Consider the following 8,902-nt stretch of genomic DNA (forward strand, 5'->3'; position numbering starts at 1 on the left):
TAATGTAAAACGAGTGGTACTTACTGAAAATTTTGGGGCTCTGTACAAAGGTCAAGAAACATGGGCGTATCACAAGAAAGCTTCAAAAATTAATTTACTACATAATAATCAGCGTATGAGATAATAATAAACTATAAAAATGAGTATACTAGAACGACCGTCACCAAAAGGACTTGACAGTGACGTCTTAATATTATTTATTGTTGTTCGACAATGTTGTAGTGTGAGATGGAACGATGATATAGCTTTAACAAACAACAGATTTATTGACTTGGGAGAATGATTGAATGAAGACGGTGCAATGTAGTTGTTTGTCCGGATGAATAGAAGAGTTGTCGTCTAATATAAATTAATTCCCTTGGTTTTAATTATCTATTGGTCGATCTAGCAAAAATCGTTAGCGCGGCGGACAAAATGCAAAGCTGCATTCCATCTGGCTCATTGTTCTGAATTCAAATTCTGCCGAGGTCGACTTTGTTTTTCATCCGTTGAAGTATCAGTTGAGCAGTGAGGTCGATATAATCGTCTGGCCCCCCTTCCTCCCTAAATTTCAGGCTGTGTGGCTATAACAGAAAGAATTATTATCATTCCTTTTTTTTTTCTCGCTTGTTGTATTTAGATATACACGCGAAATTCTTTAAATTAAATCATGTTTTCAATTAGCTGTTGTTTCATTTTGTTGGTAAAATAGTTCTCAAAATACAACCTAAACATAATTAGTTTGTTCTTGTGCGGCATCATTTTTATAGAGGAGACTATTTTATACACGACACCGTCATGCTGGCCAGGAAGAGCATAAGAATGCATAGGACATTTAGCTGAAGTGATTATATATACTTTTGTGTCTGGGTAGAGTAATTTTCTTGTGCCTTAAAATTATATATATATATATATAATTCCTTCGAAATGAACACATGCAACGGTTATAATATTTACATTTTAATAATTACCATGCTTATATTGTATTTTAATGGTAGCAGTTGATAATGATGTCAACGAATGAAGCTACACACTCGAATAGCCGAGCATTCTAATCCAGTATATATATATACTTTTCACAATTGACTCATGGGGCATTCCTTCGATATAACACGACAAAATCAAAACATTACACTTCGGGTATTTCCGTGGATTGTGGAATATAGATATAACGGAATTATGCCAGCAATGTCTCATTTTAAACGAGTTATATCGAAGGAATGCCACTCCTGGCTAATGTTTAAAATCACTTCTTTTATACTTAATTCTATTTATTAGCAATGTGAAAACTGTGGATTAGCTGTCTCTCCACACATCCAAGTTTATAAGTTTTAATTGATAAGATTATTTTGGTCGAGCTGACTTAATTTTAGATATACTTGCTTCTGGCTGAAGTGTGCTGAGATCATGTGTTGAAACTGAATCAATTACATTCTGGCTGAGTCATACATTTATAGACAGGCATAAATGTGTAGTTAAGAAGTTCGTCGTTTCGGGTTCGATCTCATTGCGCATGTATCTTCTACCACATCCTCGGCATGTGATAGAATTTGGTAGATGGAAACCTTATCTTTGTGGTGTGTGCCCCTCTGTGTTTATGTAGAGTTTTTTACAGGGGCGTTAAGTAAATTGTATGAAATAGTTAGAAAACGGTAGTAAATGTTAAAATTAGTGTAAATTACATGCTGTCTTTTATAGTTTTTAAATTTTCAACTACTTTGGAGTTTTGATAAACGTTATTCATATATAACAGGTGTCCCCTTCACCACGGATTTTTAAACTTTAAAGTTAGGAATGTGCATTATACTCGAGAAATAGCTTGCTGCAAACGTAATTGCGTTTTTTGTTTTTTCCATATGTATTAAAGATTACTATTATTTTAACACCAGTCTATTGTGCGTATGAAATATATTTTCCCGACATTTCTTTTAGTGGTACACCTTGTAATATAAGGGTATATTATACTTGAACATAGCGTGTTAATTTATTCAAGTACACTTACAAATGTGTTTGCACCAGTTGCTACCACGGTAAGTCACAGGCGTGGAGGACGACAATAACATTATCGACTTGCTTATTACTACATTTTAATACCATCAGACACTTACATGTCCAATACTATAATATTGTAAATTATTCTAATATTTATTCCATGGTTCCCCCCTTTACATGCACAAAAATGTTCCTGTGTGGCTTATAACATGGCTCCATATCTTAGTTTTATTGTAAAGAGAGAAGACACTACCATTTTCTTTAAACAGAACATTATTTGGAGCTTCCTGCAAAGTGCTGTAAATACAGCTCTTGTATAGGTCAAATATGTCCCAAACATATTTGACCTGTTATGTATACCGTTTATATTAGTGGATGGTGTCCTCATTGTTTGTCAGCTTTTACTATGTTTCGGCTGTGTACAGACTAGCCTTCATCAGGTGTTTTGTGATTCATCTTAGCGTCTTGCCTGGGATTGAACTCAGATCCTTTAGGTTACTACATTGCATCATCCAATGCCTTTATCCACTATGCGATGCCAACGTTGCATGTAAATCAATTCATGTTTGATACTAATCTCCTATAAGGAAGTGAGGCTTCCAGAGTCATTACGGAGTTGTCTCTCTTGTGATATACAAGGCTGATGATAGCCAAGTAGGTAGAAATGCATTCACTGTTCTGCAAAAGGGCATCTTGGAATGATTTAGTGTTTTAAATCTGGTAGTCAATGTGGAAACTAAGGATAGATGAGTGGTTAGTAAGAGTTGTACAAGTCATGTACAGGGATGCTCTCAGTAAGGTGAGGGCTGGCAATGAGTATAGTGAAGAATTCTGCGTAGGGGTCCACCAAGGATCAGCCCTCAGCCCCCTCTTATTCATCATTGTCCTCCAGGCAATAACAGGAATTCAAGACAGGATGCCCCTAGGAACTCCTCTATGCTGATGACCTTGCTCTAATAGCTGAGTCACTATCAGGAACTAGAGAAGAAGTTTTAGGTGTGGAAGCAAGGTATAGAATCGAAGGGCCTCAGAGTCAATCTAACAAAAAACAAAGTATTAGTAAGTAGGAAGGCAGACAAATCATAAATTCCTTCAGGTAGATGGCCCTGATTGATCTGTAGAAAAGGCGTAGGTAGAAAATCCATAAGATGTACCTAGTGTAAGCTATGGACACATAAGAGGTGCAGCAATATCAAAAGAAGGCTAACTGGGAAGATAGTTTTTATCTGTGGCAAATGCACAGGGGCAATAAACACTGAAAATGTGTAGAAAACAGCTTCTGTCACATGTCAGAAGGAAAATCTAGAAGTGGTTTATAGCTTCCGTTACCTAGGTGACCAAGTCAGTATTGGAGGTGGATGCTCTGAGAATATAGCTGCTAGAATAAGAATAGCCCGGGAAAAGTTCAGAGAGCTCCTACCTCTGCTGGTAACAAAGGGCCTCTTGCTCAGAGTGAAAGGGAGACAGTATGACAGCAGTGAAACATGGGCTGAGGACATGTGTAAACTTGCAAGAAATGAAGCTAGTATTCTCCACTGGATGTGAAATGTCAATGTGCATACATGACAGAATGTCAGCACTCCGAGAGAAAAGTAGGATATAGGAAGCATGGTCGATGCCAGTTACTGCTTAACTGGCCGTTGTGCCAGTGGCATGTAAAAAGCACCCACTACACTCTTGGAGTGGTTGGTATTAGGAAGGGCATCCAGCTGTAGAAACCTTGCCAGATTAGATTGGAGCCTGGTGCAGCCTTCTAGTTTACCAGTCCTCAGTCAATCCGTCCAACCTATGCCAGCATGGAAAGCAGATGTTAAATGAAGTTGATGATGATGATGATTACCTTAAGAAAGAATTCTTCACATTGGCAAACACCAGTGAAAATGGCCTTTGCACATGTCAAATATACCCCAAATGTATTTAAACTGATATAAATATTTATAAACTAAATCAATGTAAAATTCCTTTAGATGGAAACCATATATATATCCCTTCATCTGGCTGAAGAAAAAGAAGTAATGTTATGTACTCCATGGCAATGCATTGTGATTGGTTATACATTAAAAAGAAAGCCGTGTTTAAACCAAACCTCTTTTATGATTTGAATCAAAAATTGTGAAGTACAGCTGGTAGTGCTCCACAAAATTAACTGTGAAACCTGATAGTTGTAAACATGGGTGAATTTCTGAAATAAACAAAATTTTAGCTAAATGCCTGAACAGATAGCAAATACTAGCAATCTCTACATAATGTAATAAGCTTGTCTTTATGTCTCATTACTTGGCATTTCAGCAAATAGATATCAATAAAGTAAATAAATACTAACCTGACATAAGTATTGTCAATGCAATTAACTAAAAATCCTTGATGATGATATTCTAACATAGGTGCAGTCCAAAGACTAATACTAGTAGGAAGGGATTAGTGATGGGGTAGCATTTCTGTTGCAGGTTGAAATAGAATGTTATGATATGGAAATAGTTTTAAAATGAGTACCTTCACAACTTTTTTTTTGTTAAAAAAGAAATAGAAACCATGCCAAAGCTGACACTGGAACTTAGTGCAGCTCTATAACTCACCTGATCCTGTCAATCCTTCCAACCCATGCCAGCATGGGAAAAAAATGTTAAGTAATGATGATCATCATCATGAAGATGATGCAACTGAGTAGCTTTCCACATAATTTCATTACAACATTAAATTTTATTTGTTTGGCGAAAGATAGTAACAAGTCATTGCAGTCTTCTAAATATTTCATCTACATAAATATCCCCAAAATTCAGTACTTTCAAATTTAGTGCCAAAATCATTTTGAACAAAGCTTAAAACATTGAAAGAGCAGAGAGCAAGGACAAGGAGTGAATAGCTGTTTTTTTGTTTTTTTTTAAAACTCTTTTCATACCAACTCACTAGCCAGTTCTAGCCAGTTCTATGACAAACTTCCTATTTTAAAGTGATGTAAATTAAAATCTTCATTCAAAATTTCGTGTTAATTTATGTTCCATACACCAGTTATTTTGCTAAATTCTTCATTAATTTGAAGACTAATTGATACAAAAACAGCGTACATCAACAGAAATATCATAACAAAGGGGTTAAGCAGAACAGGAACGAGTGATATGAAAGGCTTAAACTTGCTCATTTTAATGATTGGTTTGATCCTATAACATCAGTAAAAAGTCATTGCCAATGTTTTGTTGACCTGTTATAATTTTGATGAAGTGAGGATTCAATTTTACACCAATCTAATTTGATCCATAGTGGTTATCCTGTAATGCATCAACTCCAGTAATCAATCTTCTGAAGAGGAAAGATTGATAAAAAAGCCAAACTTGCTATCTCCGATTCAGTTTCCATCTCTATCCTCACTTATGGTTATAAATGCTGGGTAATGACTGAATGGGTATGGTCACAAACGCAAGTAGTTGAAGTGAGGTTCTTCTGAAGGCTCTTTGGAGTAATGTTGCTTGACAGGGTGCATAGCTTAGAGGTCAGAGAGTCTCTCTAGGTTGAGCTGCCACTTCTCTGAATTGAGAGATCACAGCTCCATTGCAATGGATCTGTGATTAGAATGTCACTGGAAAGAATCACAAGGCAGATTCTTCAAGCTGAATCAACTGGCAAGAAATCTAGGGGTAGACCAAGAATAAGACATTTGGATAATATCCATTTTTGCTGTTGGTCATGTTATTTCATTGAAGAAGAAGGTTTTCAGCTGGTCATGGAGCCATTTTTGCACTGCTTCCTGCACTTTGTTTATAGCAAATCAACAACTTCATTATGGATGTTTGAGCAATTAAAAAATGTGATAGTTGGAAGGGGCAAGATCTGAACTGTATGCATGATGTCACAGCAACTTTAAACTCAATTATTCATTGGTTTCAACAGTGTGGGCAGCAATATGTGGGTGTGCATTGTTGTGCAACCATAGCATCTGATTTGACAACAGACCTTAGCATTTGGTATGAATTGCTGGTTTCAATTTGTTGATCAGCATTTCACTGTAGCTTACACTGGTGACTTTAGACCCTTTTTTCCAGGTAATGTTTCAGTTTAGGCTTTTTCTGCATTCCAAAAAAAACAGCACCAGTTTTCCTGCAGAGGGTTGAGTCATGAATTTTTTTTGCTGGCAATTCTGGGTGTTCCCATTCTATACTCTGCAATTTGGATTAAGGCTAAAACTGGTACCACTTTCCTTTAATTCCCAAATTTTATTTGATAACGACGTAAAATTAGCCTTATGTTTAAGTCTAAAAGATGACAAGTGGTTATATATATGCTGTTTCAAATTAATCGTACATCCCAAGTAAATATAATTATCAGTTATAGTACTTATTGTGCATTTATGTACTACATTTCTGGTGAGACATCGACCTAATAATGGACAACAGAACTTATTTCTACAATTGCAACTAGTGGAACTATCAACAACACCAATATTATTACTAAGATTTAAATCATTGCTGTTACCATTATTCACATTGATATTATTTCTCCTATTATTAATTCTATTATCAGGCTTGTTATGATCACTTCTATTACTATCTAATCCCATTTCCATCATGCTATCAGATAGAATCATTCCTGCAGCATCAGGCATACTAATATTTTCTATTTCCATATATGAACTAGAACCATGATTCACATCATTATCATTAGAGGTGCTACTACTATCTATTTCAATTGTACTTCCAACATCAATACCACTATATTCATTATGCTGGTTTAAGTTATGTTTGACGGACCTAAGAATATTGCTGTTACCTTCATAATTCCTATTGCCATTGTTATTTCCACTTCCATTTCTATAATTATTGGTAATGCTATTACTAATCGTTGTTTAACATCCGCTTTCCATGCTAGCATGGGTTGGATGATTTGACTGAGGACTGGTGAAACCAGATGGCTACACCAGGCTCCAATCTGATTTGGCAGTGATTAAATTATTATTGATATTTCTATAACTATTACCACCATTTTTATTTTCAATGAGTCTGGCTAATCCTATGTTCTTTCTATTTAACCTAGCTATGATTGTACCTATATTAGTAAGGGTCAAGTATGAGATTCGGACTGTATTACATGAAAAGATTCTACTATATCTGTGGGAAGAAGGAAAATATTTTTGTAAAATAGCTATAAATTTTGGTATATTTTAGTGGAGACTGCACAGTTGAATGGGATATTGAACCAGACAGGATTTTTATTTTTCAATTTATTGCATGAATGAGTACAGGATACATTTTGATTACCATTATTCTCTAGAACAATATTATGATTTATAGTTTTGCATACCTTTTTGTGGAATCCCTATTATTTTGTAGAGTAACTATATCATTTGCATTACCATTTCTTTTATCTAACCTAGTTTTTTTGCTGGTATTAGTATGTAGTCTCCTATCAAAATATACTCTATTATTATTCTTATTTAGAATGTCAAGTATGTAGGATGGTTTTTCATTTAGTATTTCATCACCACTAATTAAGCTAATAGACTTACTATTACTAACATCATTATTAATATCTCTTTCAAAAGGAGTTGGCCTTCCAGGACAGAAGAAAGAAATTTTCTGGCCATATCCTGCTTTAGACAAAGCAACATTGTAGTACTATGAATGAGAATTAAAAATATCAATATTTGAAGATAACTTAGTAATTCTCTCAGAAATGTTTTTACTATTAATTTTAATACATTAGGTGTGGGGGGGGGGATTAGATAATTTATTCACATACCTTGTAACCTTGTCCTCTTTTCTATAGGGGTAGTACAATTTAAAGTCTACGTTTAGAATTGTGTCCCCAAAATTTACTAGCTTAGTACCATATTCATACGTAATACTTAAGTTGAAGCTTTTAAAAAATTTTCTAATTTTCTTTCTCATTCTTTCAATGATTGATTTATTGTTACTAGGGATGATGAATAAGGCATCATCCCCATATAAACTGCCCTGCAGCTCTGGGATTTCCTTATTTAGGCTATACAAGAGGTATGCACCTACTAGATTTGTAATTTCAGCTAAGTCGCTCGACCCCGTCGCTATATCGAAGTTGTCTGGAGTGTCAGCCCTCATCCAAAGTTTGCCATCAAATTCAATAATAGTTCTTCTAGCTAACAGAATAATATCAATTTTATCCATAGTAATAAGAGAGCAATTTTTAGCAAAAATAAGAGCCTTATTTAGAAGTATTAGGGATATGCTTGAATAATAACTATTTATGTCAAATTGGATAAAAGAATAATTACCAGTGTTATCGATAGATCTGAACCACTTAAGTACCTCATCATTATCAATCCATAATTTTAAAGTTAAGTTGGGAATTATAAAGGGTAGAATATTGTCAAGAATAAGTTTACTAAGCCGGCCAATATCAGACCTAGTTGGGCAAATAAGTCTGACAGTAGTGCTATCCTGGAAGTTTTTTGTGGATGTTTTGAAATTTCTTAATAGTTTTTAATAGTTCTTAAACCGTTTAAAGTTTAATTTGATGCCTGACCCTAATATCTTATATATCTAATATCATTTAAAGGACACATAAGAGATAAAATTTATAATATAATTAATGTAAAGAATTGATACATAGGATTTGGGATAGAAGAATGGTTAGTGAGAGCTGTGCGAGCCATGTACAGAGATGCTGCCAGTAAGGTGAGGGTTGGAAATGAGTACAGCAATGAATTCCGGGTAGAGGTAGGGGTCCACCAAGGTTCCGTCCTCAGCCACCTCTTATTTATCATAGTCCTCCAGGCAATCACAGAGGAGTTCAAGACAGGTTGCCCCTGGGAGCTCCTCTATGCTGATGACCTTGCCCTAATTGCGGAGTCACTATCAGAACTAGAGGAGAAGTTTCAGGTGTGGAAGCAAGGTCTAGAATTGAAGGGCCTTAGAGTCAACCTAGCTAAAACCAAAATCCTAATAAGTAGGAAGGTAGATAA

At 35.2% G+C, this 8,902-nt stretch overlaps 1 protein-coding gene and 1 long non-coding RNA gene across 2 annotated transcripts in view; one reads left to right on the forward strand and one right to left on the reverse strand.

Moving 5' to 3' along the window:
- The window catches only part of LOC106873538 (phosphoinositide 3-kinase regulatory subunit 4), a 91,932-nt gene extending 91,443 nt beyond the window's left edge, over positions 1 to 489 (reverse strand). The window contains exon 1 of the mRNA XM_052973508.1: positions 25 to 489. The gene's annotated coding sequence lies outside the window, so the exon portion shown is untranslated. The remainder of the gene's footprint in view (positions 1 to 24) is intronic.
- Positions 490 to 782: 293 nt separating this feature from the next.
- The window catches only part of LOC128249586 (uncharacterized), an 18,936-nt gene continuing 10,816 nt past the window's right edge, over positions 783 to 8,902 (forward strand). Inside the window, exon 1 of the long non-coding RNA XR_008265688.1 lies at positions 783 to 823. This is a non-coding gene — a long non-coding RNA (uncharacterized LOC128249586). The remainder of the gene's footprint in view (positions 824 to 8,902) is intronic.

This window comes from Octopus bimaculoides, chromosome 16, assembly GCF_001194135.2.
Source record: "Octopus bimaculoides isolate UCB-OBI-ISO-001 chromosome 16, ASM119413v2, whole genome shotgun sequence".
NCBI lineage: Eukaryota > Metazoa > Mollusca > Cephalopoda > Octopoda > Octopodidae > Octopus > Octopus bimaculoides.